Below are 23023 nucleotides of genomic sequence, written 5' to 3'. Positions count from 1 at the left end.
GCTAGAAGATTTTGGTGTAGAGAAATTAACAATCTTATTGAATAGAATATACAACAATGGCAAAGTACCAGAAGATCTTTTAAAGACAGTATTCATTGCACTGCCAAAGGAACCAGGTGCAACGGTGTGTGGACAACACAGAACAATTAGTTTAATGAGCTACCTCACAAAAATTCTATTTAGAATCATCATGCTCAGAATAAGAAACAAAATTAAACCAGAGATCAGTGAAGAACAGTGCAGCTTTGTCGAAGGCAAGGGAACATCAAACGCCACTGATAATCTCAGGAATATTATCGAAAGGTCAATAGAAGTACAAGACCCATACTTCTGTTTCATTGACTACACAAAAGCCTTTGACACAGTGAAACACCAAGTCATCATGAAAATGCTTAAAGATATTAATATCAACAGAAAAGATCTAAGAATAATCAGGAATCTCTACTGGCAACAAAGTGCAGCCATACAGATAGACAACGAGATTGGTGAATATCTGCCAATAAAGTGAGGAGTCAGACAGGTTTGTGTTCTCCAGACCTGTTCTCCCTGTACAGTGAAAACATCATGAGATCCATACAAGACCTACCTGGAATAAGTATAGGAGGATACAATATCGAAAACCTCCGCTGTGTGGGTGATACAGTACTGATAGCAAACAGTGAAGTAAATTTACAGAAACTAGTAGCTACCGTCAACACAGAGAGTGAAAGACTTGGCCTAACCTTAAACAAAAAGAAAACTGAAATAATAGTGATATCAAAGAAACCTGCTATCCCAAACTGTAGGATCGTATTGGGAAATGAAATCCTGAAATGAGTTCACAACTTCAAGTACCTTGGATCATGGGTAACATCTGATGGCAAATGCGAAACAGACATAAAAGCAAGAATAGCAATGGCAAGAACAGCGTTTGCAGAAATGAGAAACATTCTAATGAACAAGAAAATAGCAATTGACATCTGCCTTAGAACTCTCAGCTGCTACATTCTTCCTATATTGATGTATGGCTGCGAGTTATGGACCATCACAAATGCAATGGAAAAAAGAATCAATATAGCAGAGATGTGGTTCCTCAGAAGAATGCTATGCATATCATATACGGACAGAATAACCAACGATGAAGTTCTACAGAGAATGAAAACAAAACATACATTACTTAAAATCAGAAAACAGCAATCAAAATTCTTTGGACACATCATGCGAAGAGAGACAGTAAAACATTTAGTTACAACTGGAAAGCTGGAAAGAAAAAGAAGCAGAGGCAGACAGAGAATGAAAATGATATATGGAATAATATCATGGTCAGAAACGGGAGGCAACAACTACAATTTGGAGGGTCAGGGACCGTGATGGATGGAGAGACATGATCGCCCACGCCAAACGGTTTTATATATAAAACTTGAAATTCAAAAACTTGAAATGATTTGTATTTGGTAGTCAGAACACTATGCACAAAAACAAAATGCAGGAGGAACTCAGCAGATCAGGCAACATCTATGGAAATGAATGGACAATTGACATTTCAGGCTGAGACCCTTCATCAGAATTGGAAAGAAGTGGGGAAAAAGCCAAAAAAAGGTGGAGAGTGGGAAGAAGTACAAGCCAGGTGGTGTGGGAGGGGGATGAAGGGGGCTTCTTGTCCCTTCCTTTCCAGTCCTAATTTAGGATTTCGGCCCGAAGCATCGACTTTATACATTTCCATAGATACTTGCTGAGTTCCTCCGGCATTTTGTGTGTCTTGCTCTGGATTTCCAGCATCTGCAGCATCTCTTGTGTTTAAGAATGTTTCAGCTTGTATGCTTTTCATGAGAATGGGAAATTGCAGAATTTTGCGGGTAGATTTTTGAACCTAAGGTGACATATGTTATGTGTTTATGGAATTTCTTGTCTGCTGTAATAACTTTTGTCATTCCTTTAATGGATGACATCATTCCGAAAAGTTTCTGAATATTTTTAATGCATCAGACATTCCTGCAGTATTTTAGTTAGTCTGACTTGGGTATTGATAGAAAATCCATAATGTATAGAAAAGCTAACTAAAAACTTGTATTAACCTTTGAAAGTTTACCATTTACTTACATTGCTAAGAAACATCATCAGTACTTTCAAAAACTTAACACATTGCTTCCCTTTGAAACTGTGTCAGTTTGAGTAGCTTTTTAGTGTTTTTTTTTACAGTACGTTTTACTTACTCTGTGCAAAATTAAGTGTTAGACTCTAATTTCCTTGGTATTAACATATTGATAATCCTGCAGTTGCCATTGATTAGCTGATTGTCATTACAAAAATCAGATTTATGTTGGGATTGAAAAATTTTATGAATTTCACAATGTTTATAATTACTTTTTGTTAAAAGATTTTTAAACTAGTTATGTTTAAAATGCAGTAATGTGTTAATTACTAATTTTAAAAATCTGCCAGAACAATAACTGGTTGATGAGTTGACCTTCAGGGAGTGTTTCTCTAGTTGTGTGGTATGTGCACTGATAATATGATTCTACCTACTATCCATTTATAATCTGTTTAACACTTGGTGGAGACAAACAGACATGTGGCAAAAACTTCCTGAACATGACATTCTGTCAGTTTTGAATCAGATTAATTTTCAAGGTATTTTGTGAATATCTCTAATGTGTGGGGTGTATAATTCTATTGGCAGATAATTGATTCATATTACTCTACTAAAATTAGTTGCTTGTTAATCTTGGAAGCAATGTGGCCTTTTTTTTGAAAACTTTGTTCTATACAATGTAATCTAATCATTGAAACTGAAAAGAAGTTACTAAAACTTCCTTGTGTGCTGTTTGTCTGAACTGACACTTTTACTGGTTTAAATATATCTGAAGATTCCTCTTATGGGTTGTGCATGTCTTGAAATTTATATTTGTGTAGGAAATGTTAAAAGTAAAATATATTGCTTCTCATATAAGTAAAATGTATTGCTTTATTCATATAAAATGGTAATAACAGAGCAAAGGACTTTGTGGAAAGAATATTTTATTGTAAAGATATAACCTTGCAATGCTAATAAACTGCCTATGCTAACTGATATGAACGACTGAATTCCGTTTATAACAATTTGCTTTTCACACAGTGCCAGCTGGTGGAAAGTTTCAACCTGTACAACAAGGAGTTTCTGCATCAGTATGATACAAAATCTGTTGAACTAGACTAATTTTGTTGTATCCACCTTTTTATATTTTGCCCAGAATTGTAAATCTTTGCCCATTTGTCATTGAACCATTCACAGGTAACTTTCGAAATCTGTGCCCACTTCTCGTACAAACAGTTTCCCTCAATCTTAAATAGCCAAGAATTTTCACAGATTTATTAATTCAATCCACCTTATTTACTGCTAGTAGGAGAGGAGCCCACAAGGGACCTCAAACTTAGCACAACTTACAATGAAGAAAAAGAAATTGATCAGGAGAAACATTTACCTCTTGAGAACTGGTAACAGTGATATTGTAAAAGAGTGTAAGAAAATAATGTTGAATAATTTGACATTTTTTTTAATTAAAGAGGGGAATTAACAGGCTGTTCATCTCAAAGAAGTTGGAAATGTATAAGGGATAAGGATTTTTAAATGTATAAGCCATGTATAACAATCAGAAATAACATAACCTTTTGGACTAGGTTTTCAAATCCAGTGTTTTAAACAAACTAGATGTTAAAAATGCCATAATAATATATTAAAGTTTTCTTGATTAGAGAAGCACTCCCTTGTAAAATTAAACATCCCACTCCACCCATATATTTCAAGAAATGTCAAATCTAAGGAATATGTAAACCAATTTGCCTAAGTATCGGTTCAAAATTCAAAGTAAATTTATTATCAAGGTACACATGTCACCATATACTACCCTGAGATTAGTTTTCTTGAGAGCATTCACATTTGGTATAAAGAAACACAACAGAATCTATGAAAAACTGCACACAAACTAGGATGGACTAACAACCAATGTGCAAAAGTCATTACAGTGCCAGTGATCTGGGTTCAATTCCCAGCACTGTAAGAAGCTCGTACAGTATATTCTTGTGTCTGTGCAGGTTTCATCTGGGTGCTCCATTTTCCTCCCACCGTCCAGAGACATACGGGTTAATAGGCTAACTGATCACATGGGTGTAATTGGGCCAGAAGGGCTTATTACCTTGCTGTATCTCTAAGTAAAACAAATATAAGCAGTAGAACAGAGACTGCATTGCTGGAGAAGATGAGATTCAAAGTAAATTTATACTTTACACCATACACTACCCTGAGATTCACTTTCTTGCGGGCATTCACAGAGCAAAAAAATATAATAGAATTGCAGTGCCATGATAGCATCATGGTTAGCCCAACACTATTACAGCTTGGGGCATCGGAGTTCAGGGTTCAATATCGACATCCTCTGTAAGGAGTTTGTATGTCCTCATGGGATGTGTTGGTTTTCTCCGTCTCCTCGGGTTTCCTCCCACAGTCCAAGGATGTACCGGGTTGTTTGATTGGTCGTGATCAGGTTCGTGTTAAATCAGGGTTGTCGGGTTGCTGGGCAGTGTGGCTCAAAGGGCCAACTCCGAGCTGCATCTCTAAATAAATGAAAACTACAAAGACTGAAAATATAAAAACAATGTACAAAGACAAATTGTGAAATACAATAAATAAATAAGCACAATCATGAGAAAATCTGTAGATGCTAGAAATCCAAAGCAACACACAAAATGCTGGAGGAACTCAGCAGATCAGGCAGCATCCATGGAAAGAGTAAACAGTCGACGTTTCATGCTGAGAGGACTGAGAAGGAAGGGGAAGATGCCAGAATAAAAAGGTGGAAGGCGGGGAAAGAGGCTAGCTGAAAGCTGATAGGTTTCCCCAGGTTCCCCTCTGCTTCCCCTTTCTCCTACCATCCACTCTCCTCTCCTATCAGATTTTTTTCTTCTCCAGCCCTTGCTTCACCTACCACCTTCCAGCTAGCCTCCTTCCTCTCCCCAGCTTTTTATTCTGTCATCTTCCCCCTTCCTTCTCAGTCCCGAAGAAGGCTCTAGGCCTGAAACATCGACTGTTTACTCTTTTCCATAGATGCTGCCTGACCTGTTGAGTTCCTCCAGCATTTTGCATGTGTTGCTTTGAGAGAGATTGGTAGATCTGAGGACTATCAATTGTAGAGTCCTTGAAACTGAGTCCATAAGTACTTCTATATGGAGGTGTCAAAGTCTGAAATTAGCAGTAATGCAAAACATTAAATCACTGTAAATTTCTCAAATGTTGCCTATTCCTGATGAACACATGGGGAATGTTATGCCCTTCCCCATCCAGAAAGCATGCTTAGCTAAACATTGAAGTCCTTGGAAATGAAAGCTAAATATTTGTTTAGGAAATTCGCTAGGTTACAGGAGAGTGATTGTGGGAATACAAACTCATTGGTAGAATGTTTTGGTTTCAGCTTTATTTATCATATGTACGTGGAAACATACACAGTGAAATGCATCTAATGTTATCTCTAAGCATTGATTTAACCTTAGGAAAGTAAATCCAGCCTGCAATGTTTCCCCTATCGTTTTTCCACATCTGAGTGAACCAACCATTGCACTAAGCAGAAAAATTTTATACTGCTTGAAAACTGCGTGGTACTTTTGATGGTTTTTTTGTAAAATGCATACTGTGAATATTTAGAATAAAAATTGAAAAATCACATACTTTTAAATTTATTTATTAATTGGAGGGTATAATGAAATATGGCACAACAAAAGAAATCTTTACCATTTTGTAAACTTAGGCCGCATCAGTATTCAATGGCCAGCGGTTTATTAACAATTAGCTACTGACTTCTGTGTGTATTGTTACAATTTGTAACAGTGTTGTAACTTGAAACACTGACAATGTAAATGTGTTGAAGCTCTAAAATGTTTCAAAGCAAAGGTTGTGGAATGTTTATTGTTTAGAAAATTTAAGGATTATATTCATTAACACATTGATTACAGGGTGTTTCCTATGGTGAGAGAGTCTAAGACCAGAGGACACAACCTCAGGTTAGAGAGGCATCCTTTTAGAACAGAGATGAGGAGGAATTTCTTTAGCCAGAGCGTGGTGAATCTGTGGAATTTGTTGCCACAGGCAACTTGAGGCAACTTAAATGTTCGATTGAATTTTTTCACTCTTTAAATAAATGATTAATATACATATTCGTAGTTAGTATTTTCTGAATCACTCACCAAACCCGTGAACCTGCTTCAATGTTCCACTTTTGTAGGTTCCAGCACTCGAGGAGGGAGGTACACAAAACGTGAACAGAAAAGAATCCGACGTCCAAGGCTACAAATGTTGGAAGATAGGTTAAAGCTGGTTTAGTCTTTTTCAGCTGACAATTGACAAGACAGCCTCCGTGGTAGTGCAATGGTTAGTGCAACGCTATTACAGCTTGGTGCCAGAGTTTGGAGTTTAATTCCAGATCCATCTGTAAGTTGTTGGTACATTCTCTGTGTGAACTGCACTGATTTTCTCTGGATGCGTCGGTTTCCCCTCACAGTCCAAACATGTCCTGGTTATTCGGTTAACTGGTCATTGTAAATTGTCCTGTGAAGGCTGATATATACTTCTGCGTAGGCTCTACGCCATAGCCTACGCAAGTGGCCTACGCCGTTGTGAGCGTTTATACGTGTGTTGGTGTGTCTGCATCGCTCTGCAATTCACCGCCAAAATGCTAGTTGGCGCGGGGTTTCTATGCCACTGTGTTGAGTTTCTTTGTGTACTTCAAACAATGGCGACTGAAACTGAGCACATCATGTTGGAGTTGGAGCTAATAAATATTGAACAAGAGTTACTTTTATTGAAATTACTGCAATGCAGAAAAGAGAGAAGACTTCGGAGGTGATGTTGTGTATGACCATTGAACGGATTGAGGCAGAAGGAGGGTGAATTTTCTGTGCATGTCTGGCCACTGAGAGACATGGACGAGGAAATGCATTTCAAATATTTTCATCATCTCCAAGCGATGCTACCAAGCGGACCAATCACAGTTGTTGCAGTCTGTGTCGCCGCGACACGTAGTTACATTTTTGGGGAGGTGTGCATCAGACTAAGGCGTAGGGTACGTGGCTACGCCGTACCTCTGGCATAGATTCAACGCAGAAGTATAAACTGGCCTTAATTGGGCAAGAGTTAAATACTTGCGTTGCTGGGCAGCATGACTCCAAAATCTGGCATGATGCCAGAGGACTGGAAAATTGCAAATGTCATTCCACTCTTTAGGAAAGGAAGAAGGCAGCAGAAAGGAAATTATAGACCAGTTAGCCTGACCTCAGTGGTTGGGAAGATGTTAGAATCAATTGTTAAGGATGAGGTTATTGAGTACTTGGTGATACAGGACAAGATAGGACAATGTCAGCATTGTTTCCTTAAGGGAAAATCTTGCCTGACGAACCTGTTGGAACTCTTTGAGATTACAAGTAGGATAGATAAAGGGGATACAGTGGATGTTGTATACTTGGACTTTCAGAAGGCTTCTGACAAGGTGCCACACGAGGCTGCTTACCATGTTAAGAGCCCATGATAATACAGAAAAGTTACTGGCATGGTTAGAACATTGGCTGATTGGTAGGAGGCAGCAAGTGGGAATAAAAGTATATTTGTCTGTTCGGCTGCCGGTGACTAGTGGTGTTCTGCAGGGATTGGTGTTAGGACCGCTTCTTTTTATGCTGTATAGCAATGATTTAGATGATATAGATAGCTTTGTTGCCAAGTTTGTAGATGATATGAAGATTGGTGGAGGGGCAGGTAGTGTTGAGGAAACAGGAAGGCTGCAGAAGGACTTAGACAGACTAGGAGAATGGGCAAGAAAGTGGCAAATGAAATACAATGTTGGAAGATGCATGGTCATGCACTTTGGTAGTAGAAATAAATGTGAGGACTATTTTCTAAATGGGGGGGGGAATCCAAAAATCCAAGATGCAAAGGGACTTGGGAGTCCTTGTGCAAAATATCCTAAAGGTTGAGTTGGTGGTGAGGAAAGTAAATGCACTGTTAGCATTCATTGCAAGAGGTCTAGAAGACAGGAGCAGGGATGTGATGCTGAGGCTTTATAAAGCACTGGTGAGGCCTCACCTTGAGTATTGTGAACAGTGTTGGGCTCCTCATCAAAGAAAAGATATGCTGGCATTGGAGAGAGTTCAGAGCTGGTTCACAAGGATGATTCCAGGAATGAGAGGGTTATCATGCAAAGAACGTTTGACAGCTCTGGGTCTGTACTTGCTGGAATTTAGAACGATGAGGGAGGATCTCGTTGAAACCTTTTGAAAGTTGTAAGGCCAAGAGAGAGTAGATGTGGAAATGATGTTTCTCATGGACAAGAGGGTACAGCCTCAGGATAGAGGGGCATCCATTTAAAACAGAGATGTGGAGAAATTTCTTTAGCCAGAAGGTGGTGAATTTGTTACTGCAAGCAGCTGTGGAGGCCAAGGCAGAGATTGATAGGTTCTTGATTGGACATGATATCAAAGGTTACAGGGAGAAGGCCGAGGAAATGGGGTTGAGGAGGAGAAAAAAAGGATCCGCCATGATTGAATGTTGAATGACGGACGGGCCAAATAGCTTAATTCTTATCCTGTGTCTTATGGACTTGTTGGCCTGAAGTGCCTGTTTGATGTATCTCATGATAAAAAAAAATGAAATAAAATAAAGTAAAAAAATGCAAAAGGCTGAATAGCCTCCTGTATTGTAACTTTGATTCTATTAAAGTCTAGGCTTAGGGGGACCACAAGATTCAGCTTTGGATTCATTTATTTATCAATGTACACTGAAGATACAGTGAAATTTGTCATTTGTGTTAACCAACACAACTTATGGATGTGCTTGGGGCAGCCAACAAATATTAACACACATTCCAGTGCCATCATCGTCTGCCCACCATGTTCAGCAGAACAACACAAGAAACAAAAACAAAACAATAGCAAAACAGGCCCTTTACACACACACATTCACACGCTCTCTCACTCTCCCCTTCAACTCTAAGACAGACCATTGCCAGGTCTCCAACCTCCAGTATCTGGTCAGGCCTCTTGGACATCGAGCTTCTGACTTCCAGACGAGGCAATCCCGGGGCTTCAACCATTGTACCCCAACTTCCAACCTTGCCAACTTCTGTCCTTGAGCTTCAGTCTTGACCACAGGACCCGCCAATCATGGAACTCTGAACTCTAGACACACACAGATCTCTGAACCCTGAACTCACTGACCTGGGGGTTCACTGGGCTTTGTGCCTTCTACTCAGATGATCTCTGATTCTGAGTCTCACCGACCTAGGGAAACTTGCCAACCCGGGGGAGTGGGCGGCACCAGCCCTCGTCCATGGGACCCACTGACCTCAGTTAATGACCACGGGGATCACTGGCCTTGGACGGTGAAGCACTCTGACTTGAGCTCTGGCTCCTTTCCTCTCTGACCTCTAACTCCTTATCCCTGTTCCCGACTCCTTGTGCTGCCACCAAAACCATCCCTATGAACCAAAAAATACAGCTAAATCTGAGCCACATCCTCCATGAACATTGCAGCAGGGTGCCATGTTGACCAGATGTCAACTAAAGTAGTAATTAGAGTTCAGTGGTAATGCAAAAGAAAGATTTGATTTGTGGAGATGGTCGTCCGGTTTACAGCGAATATCTGTGGAGGGAAAAATAGTAAACTTGTCACATTTCTTTGAAACAACACCATGAAGGACATAGAACATTACAAGATGATAAGGTAGCATAGTGGTTAGTGTAACACTATTGGAACCTAGAGCATCAGAGTTCGATTCTGATGTCCTGTGTAAGAAAGATTGTATGTTCTTCCTATGAGCACGTGGGTTTCCTCCAGGTGCTCCGGTTTCCTCCTACATTCCGTGATTAGGCTGGGTTTGAAAGGAGAGTCACTAGATGGTGCGGCTCATTGGGCCGGAAATGCCTGTTCTGTGCTGTATCTCTAAATAAATTTTTTAAAAATAAATTCAAGACCATCAACAGAATGGTCACCATGTGTGTTTTGATAAAGAAATGTGTTCCCTCAGTGTAACATTGTAAATGTTAGCCCAGGTTTTATGTGCAAACTCAAGGTCATGAAGTAGAATTCCTACTTTATTTTAAACAAGCACAAAGAACACAGAACATTCTAGCACAGTACAGGCCCTTTTGCCCACACTGTTAAGCTGACCTTATATCCTACTCTAAGGTCAATCTAACTCTTCCCTTCTACATAACCTTCCATTCTTCTATCATCCATGTGCCTATCTTAAGAGTTTCTTAAATGTCCTTAATATATCTGCCTTTACCTCCGTCCCTGACAGGGCATTCCACACACTCACCACTCTCTGTGTAAAAAAAAACAACTACCTCTGATATCTCTCCTATGCTTTCCCCTAATCACCTTAAAATTACGTCCATTTGTATTAGTCATTTCCATCCTAGGAAAAAGACTCTGGCTACTTACTTGATCTATGCCTCTTAATCTCTTGTACAAGTTGCCTCTCATCTTCCTTCGCTCCTTTGGTGGTTGCATCACTGTCCAGCACGGAGGGGCCACTGCTCAGGATCAGATAAAGCTGCAGAAAGTTGTAAACTCAAACTCAATAAAAAAATGAATTACAAAAAAAAGAAAGTTATAAACTCAGCCAGCTCCATCATGGACACTAGCCTCCCCAGCATTGAGAACACCTTCAAAAGGCGATGCCTCAAAAAGGTGGCATTAGTTATTAATGACCATCACCCAGGACATACCTTCTTCTCATCAAGAGGGAGGTACAGGAGCCTGAAGATACACACACAACATTTCAGGAACAGTTTCTTCCCCAGCATCATCAGGTTTCCGAATGGGCAATTAACCTATGAACGCAACCTCACTATTTTTCCCTCTCTTTTTGCACTACTTACTTTATGTTTTATATACAAACGTTTGTATATTTGGGAAGAGCTTCTTTCCAACTATGATAAGACTGCTGAACAGATCCTGACCCGGATCTGGGCCATACCTTCCAAATATCCGGACCTGCCTCTTGGTTTTTTTGCACTGCCTTACTTTCCCTTTTCTATTTTCTATTTATGATTTATAATTTAAATTTTTAATATTTACTATAGATTTGTACTCCAGGGAGCACGGAGAGCAGAATCAAATATTGCTGTGATGTTTGTTCACTCTAGTATCAATTGTTTGGCGACAATAAAGTATAAAGTAATTTATAGTTTTTATTATATATTGTAATGTACTGCTGCTGCAAAGCAACAAATTTCATGGCCTATGCCAGTGATATTAAACCTGATTCTGATTCCAGAGAGAAAAGCCTTAGCTCACTCAAGCTATCCTCGTAAAACATGTTCTCTAATCTGGGCAACATCCAGGTGAGGCCCCTCTGCACACTCTCTAAAGCTTCTACATCTTTCCTATAATGAGGCGACCAAAACCAAATACAATACTCTAAGTGTGGTTTAATCAAAGTTTTATAAAATTGCTACATTACCTAGTGGCTCTTGAAATCAGTCCCATGATTAATGAAGGTCATCGCACCAGGTGTCTTCCTCCTACCATCCCTTCAACTTGTGTGGCAACTGAGGAGTATGCAGACTGTGCAGTTTGCCATCAAGAGGCCAATGTGCCTTTTCGAATATTAGTTTTCAAATACTAGTATCGGATCTGTGATGTTGAGTATCTTCTGATTAATGTTATAAGCTGCTAGAGTTTATAAAATGAGCAATAGTTTTCCAGATACTGTAGCAGCAAATAAGTGAACTGGATGTCAAATTACTGGTTCAACAAACTGCAGAGGGGGTACAAATGAAATCGTGACAAATAAAATGATTGAGTTAAAAGAATGGACTTCAGCTGTGACAAAAGAGTGCCCAGAGATAGATATTTGTAAAAAAAAAAATGTTGAAAACAAATGCAGTAAGCCGATGGCATAGCATGGTATAGACCAGGGTAAAACTAAATTATTGGTTATCAAGGCACCCATCAGAGATATTTATCAGGAGCACTGTGTATGCAGGGCTCCTAGCACTGTCAGTGATCCCTCCCATCCATCCAGCAATCTCTTTGCCCCCCCCCCCACCGTCAGGCAGGAGGTCCCATAGCAATAGGACAAGTGTCAGGCCTGCTACGCTGACATCTCCCAGTCTCCACCTAGCTAATCAGATTCACATATCCCTCATTCCAGACTCGTCACCTGCAGCCTATTTAACCCCAGTTCTCATCCACTGTCCTTGTTCACTCATTGAACCAGGCGATCTCAACCAGTTGCTCTGAGCTTTCACCCTCCCTGCCTAGAGTTTCCCAGGTGCCTGTTGTGTTTAAATTCTGTTTTGTTTTGTGGCACCTCATGGGTTATTATTTTGCAGTCTATTATTAAAGTTATCATTGACTGCTGAATTATCTCTGCTGCTCTGCTTTTGGGTCAAGCCTCCTCTACATTTCCTGACAGCAAGGACTGTTAGGCTGGGAAGCAGCTTCTTCTCCCAGACCAGGAGACTACTGAGCTCCCTGCCACCACCCAAATGTCATTACTTATGAAGTGCTGGTAGCATTATACTGCTCACTTTTAAACTTGTGTCGTAAATGCAACTTATTATTTGTTAATTTATTTCTAGTAATATTACTTTACGTATATGTTTATGAGTTATATGTACTGTACTGTGCAGAGGAACATGTCTCGTTTAGCGGTATAGATGTAAATGGTTGAATGAGAATAAACTTGAACTTGATTTGACTGTATTTTTAGGCTGAATAATGCTTTTCATTAAATGTTGATGTTGTCTTCTTTCCAGCTTTGATCCTTGTACTTGATAGTGTTAGTATTTCATGTCAAAGTCAAAGTAAATTTATTATTAAAGAATGTGTATGTTCCCATATAGTACCCAGGGATTCATTATCTTGCAGGCATTTACGGGAATGAAAGAAATACAATAGAATTTATGAAAACTATACATAAACAAAGCAATGAATGTGCAAAAGAAGAAAACCTGTGCAAATAAAATAATACTGACAACATGAGTTGTAAAGTCCCAGAAAGTGAGTCTGCAGGTTGTGGAAGCAGTTCAGAGTTGACAATGGTGATGTTATCCACACTGGTTCAAGAGCCTGAAGTTTGCAGGAAAGCAGCATTCATCATCAGGGAGCCCCACCACCCAGGCCAAGCTGCTGCCATCAGGAAGAAGGTACAGGAACCTAAAGACCCACACCTCCAGGTTCAGGAACAGTCATTACCCCTCAACCAATACATGGTCTCAATATATATTGCTTATTTATTTATGTATGTATGTGTGTATTTATTATTATTCTTTCATTCTGTATTTGCCTGGCTTGTTGTCTTTTGTATATCGGCTGAATGCCCAGTTGGTGCGGTCTTTCATTGATTCTATTATGGTTATTATTCTATTATGGATTTATTAAGTATGCCCGCAAGAAAAAAAACATATACTTTGATAATAAACTTACTTTGAACTTTTAAACTTTGAAGAACTGTTTCTGAATCTCAGGCAAAACACATCAAAGTTACTGGTGAACGCAGTAGGCCAGGCAGCATCTCTAGGAAGCGATTATGGAGAGTCGACATTACAGGCCGAGACCCTTCATCACGACTGAATATAAGATCATGCTAGGCATGGGTAGAGTGGAGAGCCACTATCTCTCTTTCAAGATTGAAATATCCAATACTTGACGGCGTGCTTTTCAGGCGAGAGTAGTGGATGCTCGGAATGCGCTACCTGGGATGATGGGTGAGGCAAACACGATAGGGGCATCCAAAAGCTCTTAAGATAGAAGCACATGAAATGGAGGGATATGCATATTGTGTAACCAGAAGGGATTAAAATAGTTGGACAACGTACACATTGTTGGAGAAACCCAGCCGGGCAGGCAGCATTTATGGGAGTAATGAACGCTTCATCCGGACCCTTCACCCTTAAGCAGGTCTCGGCCCGAAACGTTGACTGTTCATTAACTACAGGATATTGCTTGTCCTGTTGAGTTCCTCCAGCATTTTTCGAGCGTTGCTCAAGTTTTACAATATCTGCGGAACCTCTTGCGTCTTAGTTTTGATGGGTATTTGATTATTAATTTATCGTTTGGTGCCACACTGGGAACTAAGCAGTTCCAATCCGCGTCTCTTGCTGCTCTCTGAGGAATTGCTCCGCTGTAAACTCATCAGCAAGCCTGCAGTCTTTCAGAAGAACTTGACTGTGGTCCCACCAGCCATTACCTGCTGGTGGGGAGAATAATCCAGTTGCGAGATAAACAGCCAAAGCAAGATATACAAGTGAACCTATTACTTTGCAGCGACCCACGCCATCACACCTCAGCTCTCATCCTCTTTGCAAAACAGAAACCCATTGAGATTCCCTTGGAAAGTTAGCAGGATGTTAAACTGGGCTGGCTGACTGCATGAGAAGATCTGACGTCAGCGGCTGCCTCCTCCGCCTATTGATTATTTTACTGTCGGCTCCACCTTTCTGTGAGATCGTCAGTGAACCCGCCCCCGGCTCTTTTTGCACTGACAAGCCTCCGCCGCCAACTCTATTCTCTCCACCAACCCCAACAACGTCCTCAACTTTCGTCTGCCCGACGGCTACGAAACAAGCCAACTTCAGCGGCGAGTTGACACTCGGACTTGAGTGACGGGTCGCCGCAACCAATGGTAGGCGCCATCTCCGGACCAACCTTCGTTCAGCCGCGAATGGACTGCGGGTTTGAGTGACGGGTCACTGCAGCCAATGACAGACGCCGTCACCCAGAGCAACCTTCCAAGTGAGGGGGGCGGCCGCAGAGGGCCCGTCCAATCGTGGAGCTCCGGAGGTTCTAGGCACCGCAGCCAGCAAGTTTGGTTGGAGGCCGGCGGGCGGGGGAAGGCGCATGCGCCAAGGAGTTGCCCTGGTGCTGGGTTGGAAATAGGTTTAAAAAAAATCCCAGCAGCGAAAAAAAATACAGCAAGAGAGGGAAATGAGGGGAGAGTCTTCTGCAAACCTGATCTAGAAGAAGGTACTGAGTTGTTCTTTACCTCTCAGCTGTGGCTTGGGAGCAGAGGGTGCTAAAGGAGAGGCCGGTTTTAGTCTGAGACTCTCGGCTGGTGTGTTGTGCTGCTGAGAAGCACTTAGGGTTAGGCTCGGCTCGGCTCTCTGTGGCTAGGCCTGCTTCGACTTCAGCGCCTGTAAATGAACCAAATGCTCTTCCTCCTGCCTTCACTGCCCTTCCCTCTCCTTTCAGGGGCTGCTGGCTTCCTGCTTTCTTTAGAACGACGAGCTTTTGCGTGAATTCTTACTTGTAACACTCCACAGACACTAGTTGGAGGGACTTTTTTTTTGTGTTTTTCATTTGGAAACTAAATTTTTAGTTGTATTACAAGTTTTTTAAAGTCCAGGGATTCCAGTATTTGTCAGCAGTGAGGATACCAGGTTTGACTACGTTATTCCAGAGGTGGTTGTGATCATAACTTCTGGTGGTGGATCCTTGGCAAAAAAAATAGATGAATGAATTGACCGTTCAACTAAAGAGACGAATGTTTGGGGAATATGAGACTGTTGTCTTGATGGTCTTTGTTGAAATGATGGGTATTTGTGAATCTAACACCATAAAAACGAATCAGGAATGTATTATGCAATAGATGTTCAGCATATTAGGACCTCTCAATACCTGAACGTCTGCAATTATTTTAATTTGTCTTCTCTTCCCCATTTCCACCTCCAACAACTTTCCAGTCAAAATACTAAACATGTAGAACTGATGGAAACAATATGTTGTTGAAGCCTTTCAGTTGATAATTTTATGTTCAAATAATTTTATGAAAGGTGGGGTCTTTCAGATAGACACAAATAGCTTTAACATTGTTTAGGGGCATTGTTGGAAGGAAATAATGAATAATATAATTTTATTTATACTGGGGTCCCTCTTCAACAGTGGGTGAACAATCTAAAGGGGAGCATTTTACCCTGCTTTTATTGGGTGGCATCTCTGCTTTTCAAATTTATTTAATTCTAGTGATTATTTTCAGACTCAAAAGAAGTGGTCCTTGTTTGGAAAGTTTCTAAAGTCATATTGGAGCTTTTGACATCATATATTTGGAAAAACAAATTTTGGATCACCTACCAGAATATTTTGTAGAACGTTTTTGTTAATTTTAAATATGTCTACAAGGTGGAAAATTGTGTGTGAGGCAGCAGTTAGTGGAAGAGAGCTGTTTGGGTAGTCATTTGGAAGCTGTCCAGCTATGTTCAGTGATGTGTTATGGAACATTTTGAATGAAACAAATGAAGTAACAGGTTACATGTTTGTTGCAAAATAGTTGCATTCTTCATTCTTTAGCATGCAACTTTATTTAAATACTCAGGTTAGATGATACAATTTTTTGGAATTCAATTTGAATTAGAATCACTGGTGATATATAAAAATATATCATAAGCAGATGTAATGCTGCAGATTTTCTAATGCTATATATGTTAGAGCAGATGCTAGATGCATGTATATCCTTTTAAATCTTTCAATATTTGACAGGATCTCATTGAAACCTATTGAAAGGCCTAGTTAGAATGGATGTGGAGAGGATGTTTCCTACAGTGGGGAAGTCCAGGACCAGAGGACACAGGCTCAGAATAGAAGGACAGAATAGAACAGAGATGAGGAAATTCTTTATCAGAAGATGGTGAATCTGCGTTCATTGCAACAGATGGCGGAGACCTAGTCATTGGGTTATATTTAAAGCAGAAGTTAACCAGTATTTGATTAGTAAGAGCTTCAAAGACTATGTGGAGAAGGCATTTGGGTTAGGGTTACGGTTAGGTTGAGAGATGATAAATCAGCCCTTTTGGAATGGTGGAGCAGATTCAATGGGCAGAATGGCCTGATTCTCCTCCTATATCTGGTCTCCTAATGAATGGAAATTGAAGCAGAATGTGTGCTGTACAGCCTATCCCTTGGAAGTATTTTTGCAGATTCACCATGAAAATCTACAGTTGCATTTCACACTAGTTTTCAGAAAACAGCCAGTTGATGAATTTGAAGTGATACTATTGTGTCACCATGTTTTGCTTTTGTGGGTTTTATTAATTACCATATGAAACATTATTTGTAATTCTGCCCTCTGGACCTGCACTATCTCATTTTCAACTCAGCACTAGCTTGATAATAGTTATATTGTTAAATGTTTAGTTCTTCTACATGATCCTAGACTATTCATATACTGGTGTAGCTATGGCTTGGCATCTTATATGTATGCTTTAACTCTGGGAACTGCTCTGAATAAATCACTTCCAGAATTTTGAAGGTATTTTTTAAGAGCATAAGATATAAATGAAGATTCAGCCATTCTGTCCATAAAATCTCTGCCATTTCATCATGGCTGCTTTACTATTCCTCTCAACTTCTTCTGCCTTCTCCCCTTAATCTTTGATGTCCTGACTAATTAAGAATCTATCAACTTTCGCTTTACCCGGTGACTTGGCTGACACTGCTGCCTGTGGCAATTAATTCCACAGATTCACCACCCTCTGGCTAAAAGAAAATTCCAGCTCATCTTTGTTCTGTAGGAATGCCTTTTGATTCTTCCAGTTGTGCACTCTGGTCCTAGACTCCCCCACTATAGGAAACATCCTCTCTGCATCCACTCTGTCTAGACGTTTCAGTATTTAATAAATTTCAATGAGATCCCCCTTCATTCTTCTGAACTCCAGTGAGCACAGACCCAGAGCTATCAAACGTTCCTTATACATTAACATTTCATTCCAAAATCATTCCTGTGATCCTCTGGATATTTTCCAATGCCAGCACATTCTTTCTTTGATAAGGGGCCCAAAACTGCAAATGTGGTCTGAGCAATGCCTTATAAAGTCTCAGCATTACATCCTTGCTTTTCTGTTCTAAAGTGAGCTCTTCCTTTTTATGTGTTTATGTCAATTGAATGGCAAATTAAGACCATCTTCCATGTTCTTGTATTTAACCAGGTTTCTTGAAAATTTTAATGATGGATTGCTTTCCTCATTCACATCAAAACCTAACAATTTTTTCCTACAGATCCCTTCCACCCCAAGGCCTGCTCTGCCTGCCGTCTACTCATTATGTAATTGTACACTTCATTTGGGTGTTTCATTCCACATGGTGGTCTTACTTCAATACTAATGTCAAAGCTCACAATGGCAATATGTAGAGCAGATAGAAATTTGTGACAGTTGATATGATTTGTCATTCTGTTGTTGGACCTATTTATATGGAGTTGATGGTAGTGAGTCTATGGAATTCATTGCCACAGGTGGCTGTGTAGGCCAAGAACATATGTATTTAAAAGCAGAGGGTGAAATGTTCTGACTGTGCATGGGTAGTAGAATCCATCCTGGCTAGATTCTGCTTTTTCATGTAACATATTGGATTAAATAATTTTGAAGCAGGAAGACATTGTTCAAGTTAATTAATTCACTTTGGCTGCCTCAGATGTCACCTTCTGAAGAACACAATTTTGTACTCACAATAAAATGGCTCTTGCATGCATTATTGGCTCTGCTTGCCTCTAAAGTTATGTCAGTTATTTTAAACAAAGAAGCTCTAGGAAACAAAGGTTCTGTCAAAGATGTCAGCATTCATAACGATAATCAACTTAGTATGAAGGAACTTGCAATCCTCAAATCTCCACGATTCAAACTTCTTTATGCAGGAAATACTTAATACAAATATAGATGAGGAAAAAAGATTCTGAAAAGACTAATTTCCCATTACTATCCTTTGATAATCTTTTATAGATAGAACTAATTATAAAGGGAGATAAAATCCAATAATGATAAACTGATTATATATTTATTCAGTGATACAGCGCAGAGTAGGATCTTCCAGCATGAGCCGTGCTGCATAGCAACCCCCGACAAGCCCAATTAACTCTAAACTTAATCTCAGGCCAATTTACAAAGACCTGGCACTGGAAGAGGAAACCAGAGCATCTGGGGGAAATCCACATATTCCATGGGGAGGCACCTTACAGACAACACCAGTGTTGAACTGGACGCCCTAAACATCGCGTTTACGGCTACGCTACCGTCTTTTGTGCACAAAGGAATTGAAGGTTTCTTGGATTATGCAATAAAGAGGACTATAAATGATCCTAATTGACTGACTTAGTTTGCTGAAAGGTGCAAAATGCAGTGAAGTGCAAAATATGAGACTGATGTGATAAAACAGCAGAGCAGAATTGAATTACTGGGAGTGGCAGTGAAGAGATAAACGTGTAGAAATAGAGCGTTTAATTAGTTCAGCAAGTGCAAACTTCAGTGTTGTGAATCTGAAGAACTTGTTGGTTGCCTTGTTATATTTGCACAAGAGATGCTGCAGATGTTGGTAATCCAGAGTAATGTGAAATGCTGGAGGAACTCAGCAGGTCAAGCAGCATCTGTGGAGGGGAATGAACAGTTGACATTTTGGGCCAAAACCCTTCTTTAAGAAACCTTGGTTAGACTGTTCACTTATTTACCTACGTTGGATTCAACACAGTAATTCTTGATAGATCGCTTGGGTGTTTCTATTATGGCAATTTCATTATCGGTCTTATCTGTTAAAGTCTCACAATATTTAAATTTCATCATGGATTCAGTGGTTACACTATAAATCTGAGACAAGTAACCAAGTTGCATCAAGGAAAATTGATGTTATTTGTTACAATTTGTTGCGAGTATTTGGTTATTTGTGTCTGTAACCAAACACCACCTCCGTGCTCATTGGAGGATCAGAGGTGGAAAGAACCAGCAGCTTTAAATTCCACTGTTATTATTTCGGGGTACTTGTCTTGGGCCTGGCACATAAGTGAAATTATGAAGAAAGCACAGCAGCGCCTCTACCTCAGGAGCTCGCAAAGATTCGGCATGACATCTAAAACTTTGACAAACTTCTGTAGATTTGTGCTGGAGAGTATATTGACTGGCTGCATCACAGCCTGGTATGGAAACACCAATGCCCTCGAATGGAAAATTCCTACAAAAAGTAATCAATACAGCCCAGTGCATCCCAGGTAAAGCCCTCCACACCATTAAGCACATCTACATGAAACATTGTCACAGGAAAGCAGCATCCATCATCAGGGACCCCCACCACTCAGGCCATGCTCTCTTATTGATGCTGCCATCAGTAAGAAGGTACAGGAGTCTACAGTCATTCAGGTTCAAGAACAATTTTTAACCCTCAACCATTAGGCTCATGAACAAAAGGGGATAACTTCACTTGCCCTATCATTAAAATGTTCCCACAACTGATGGACTCAGTTTTAAGGACTCTTCATCTCGTGTTGTTGATATTTATTGCTTATTTATTTTTATTATATCTTTTTGTATTTGCACACTGAGTATGCCTACAAGAAAATGAATCTCATGGTTGTATATGGTAACCTATATGTACTTTGATATGTAGAGCTGTGTTCACCTGCCAGCTGTTTATTTTATAAGTTACTGGCATTTTTAAAATATTAACAAGATTGAGTACAAATTTACAAGTACAAGTAGGTGCTCACGTATGCATGACAGACTGGTTAAAAACTATAAGACTTGGGGACAGAATTAGGCTATTGGGCTCATTGAGTCTACTCTGCATTCCATCATGGCTGGTTTATTACCTCTGTCAACCCCATTCTCCTGCCTTCTCCCCATAACGTTTGATACCCTCACTAATGAAGAACTTATCAGCCTCTGCTTTAAATATACCCAATGACGTGGATTCCACAGATTCACTGCTCTCTGACTAAAAAAAAACACTTTCATCTGTGGTCTAAATGGATGTTTCTCTCTTCGGAGGTTGTGCCCTTTGGTCCTAGATTCTGTACTATCGGAAGCATCCTTTCCATATCTTTACTCTATCTAGGACTTTCAATACTTGGTAGGTTTCAATGAAATCCTCCTCACTCCCATTCTTCTAAATTCCAACGAGTACCGGCAAAGTCATCAAACACTCTTCATATGCCCTTTCGTTCCCAGAATCATTCTAGTAAACCTCATCTGGACCCTCTCTAATGCCAGCACATCCTTTTTTAGATATGGGTTTCAAAACTACTCACAGTACTCCAAATGTGGTCTGATCAATGCCTTGTAATGCTGAGACTTCATATTTTTTAAAAATTCTTGTCCCCTCAAAATAATTGGTAGCACTGCATTTGCCTTCCTTACTGACTCAACCTGCAAGTCAACCTTTAGGGAATCCTGCACTAAGATTCCCAAGTCTCCTTGCACCTCTGATTTTTGTATTTGCTTCCTGTTTACAAAATAGTCTTGGCCTTTCTTCCTTCTACCTTAGTGCACGACCATACACTTCCTTCCGCTTAAAGGTACATGAGATTCATTGGGGAAAGTTGCATTTCTTTGAATCCCGAGTTAGTTCAGTGGCATGAAGCTAAAGGTGTGGCACGATAGTGTAGCCACTAGAGCAGGGGTTCCCAGCCTGGTGTCCACGACCCCTTGTTTAACAGTATTGGTTCATGCCATAAAGTGGTTGGGAACTCCTGTGCTAGAGCACTCACTTTGCAGTGCCAACAGTCAAGTGATTGGGGTTTGATTCGTGCTGCTGTCTATAAGGAGTTTCTACATTCTCCCTGTAACCATGTCTTTCAGGTGTAATGGTTTGCTCCCACATTCCAGAGATGTACAGTTAAGGTTAGTAAGTTATGAGCATGCTGTTTGGTGCTGGTAGTGTGACAACACTTCAATTTGAAGTATCTTGTAATTCCACCATACAGCTAAACAAAAAAAAAATCTTCTGAGCCAAGGTGCAAAACAGCACACAGTTACAATACAATATAATATAGTCACAAAATAATATTAGGACAAGGACCCTTTGCATTTGTAGGCTGACCTAATACAATTCTCATTGATTAGATTTGACACATTTTTCACTGTTTCAGTGTTTTGATGTGACAAAGCTAATCTCATCTTAAAGAGTATTTGTGCTCTAAAAGCTGTTACCTTGCTCAGTTCCGTGATTTTTATCTACAAACGTTTGTATTTTGTTTATGTGCTGTGTCGTATGACATGGGTGATTATGGTCTCCTGACCATGATTATTCTTGCCAAAATTTTCTATCAAAAGTCATTGCTGCCTTCTGGGCCGTGTTGTTAATGAGAGGTGACCCCAGCCATTATCGATATTCTTCAGGGGTTGCCTGGCGCCAGTGGTCACATAACCAAGGCTTGTGACATGCACCAACTGCTCATACGACCATCCACCACCTGCTCTCATGGCTTCACGTGACCCTGATCAGGGGGCTGAGCAGGTGCTACATCTTGCCCAAGGGTGACCTGCAGGCTAGTAGGGGGAAGGAGAACCTACACCTCCTTTGGTAGAGACGTATCTCCATCCCGTGACCCATTTATTTATATTTTAATGTATATGTGTGTATCTGCATGTATAATGTAAATGTACGAAGCACAATAAAGAAGTTTGCTGGAATGCAGCTGGAACACTTTAGACTTGAAGATACAAATGTCCTGGTCAGTTGGGTAGAAAAGCAATACTTAGAAGTTACACAGAGGAATACAAGGTATTACATTTGAGGAGGTGCAACAGAGCAAAGGAGTAAACAGTCGTGCAACACAAACAGGGCATTTAGACCATCAAGTCCATGCTGACCATCAGCCACCTACTTACCGTAATTCTACATTACTTCCGCTTTGTTTTTCCCACGTTCCCTCAAGGGCACCACAGTAACGTAGTGGTTAGCGCAACACTATTACAGCTTGGGGTGTTGGAGTTCAGAGTTCAAATCCGGCATCCTCTGTAAGAAAGTTTGTACATTTTCCCCATGTGCGTGCGTGTCTGTGTGTGTCCCTTGGGTGCTCCGGTTTCCTCCCACAGTCCAAAGACATGCCAGTTAGCGGGTTACTTGGTCATTGTGATTCGGCTGGGGTTGAACAAGTGGGTTGCTGGGCGGTGTGGCTCGGTGGACTGGAAGGGCCTGTTCTGTGCAGTATCTCTAAATCAGGGGTTCCCAACCTGGGGTTCACATACCCCTGAGTTAATGGTAAAGGTTGGGAACCCCTGCTCTAAATAAATAATGAATGCACTTCTCCCAGATTCTATGAAA

The 23023-nt window shown here is 40.4% G+C and overlaps 1 protein-coding gene and 1 long non-coding RNA gene across 5 annotated transcripts in view; one reads left to right on the top strand and one right to left on the bottom strand.

Annotated features, from left to right (window-relative positions):
• Window positions 1-2989: 2989 nt before the first annotated feature.
• LOC140188108 (uncharacterized) lies at window positions 2990-14550 on the bottom strand. Its single transcript, XR_011883223.1, has 4 exons — window positions 13433-14550; window positions 10439-10550; window positions 6193-9634; window positions 2990-4569 (listed from the first exon to the last, which is right to left on the bottom strand). It is a non-coding gene; the product is annotated as an uncharacterized lncRNA (long non-coding RNA).
• A 267-nt stretch (window positions 14551-14817) lies between these two features.
• LOC140188244 (casein kinase I) overlaps window positions 14818-23023 on the top strand; it is a 145777-nt gene continuing 137571 nt past the window's right edge. For all 4 annotated transcript variants that reach the window (XM_072244338.1, XM_072244335.1, XM_072244336.1 and 1 more), the window contains exon 1: window positions 14818-14971. The gene's annotated coding sequence lies outside the window, so the exon portion shown is untranslated. The remainder of the gene's footprint in view (window positions 14972-23023) is intronic.

This window comes from Mobula birostris, chromosome 26 (assembly GCF_030028105.1).
Source record: "Mobula birostris isolate sMobBir1 chromosome 26, sMobBir1.hap1, whole genome shotgun sequence".
In the NCBI taxonomy this organism is placed as follows: Eukaryota; Metazoa; Chordata; class Chondrichthyes; order Myliobatiformes; family Myliobatidae; genus Mobula; species Mobula birostris.
This window is presented reverse-complemented; position numbering and strand designations above follow the sequence as displayed.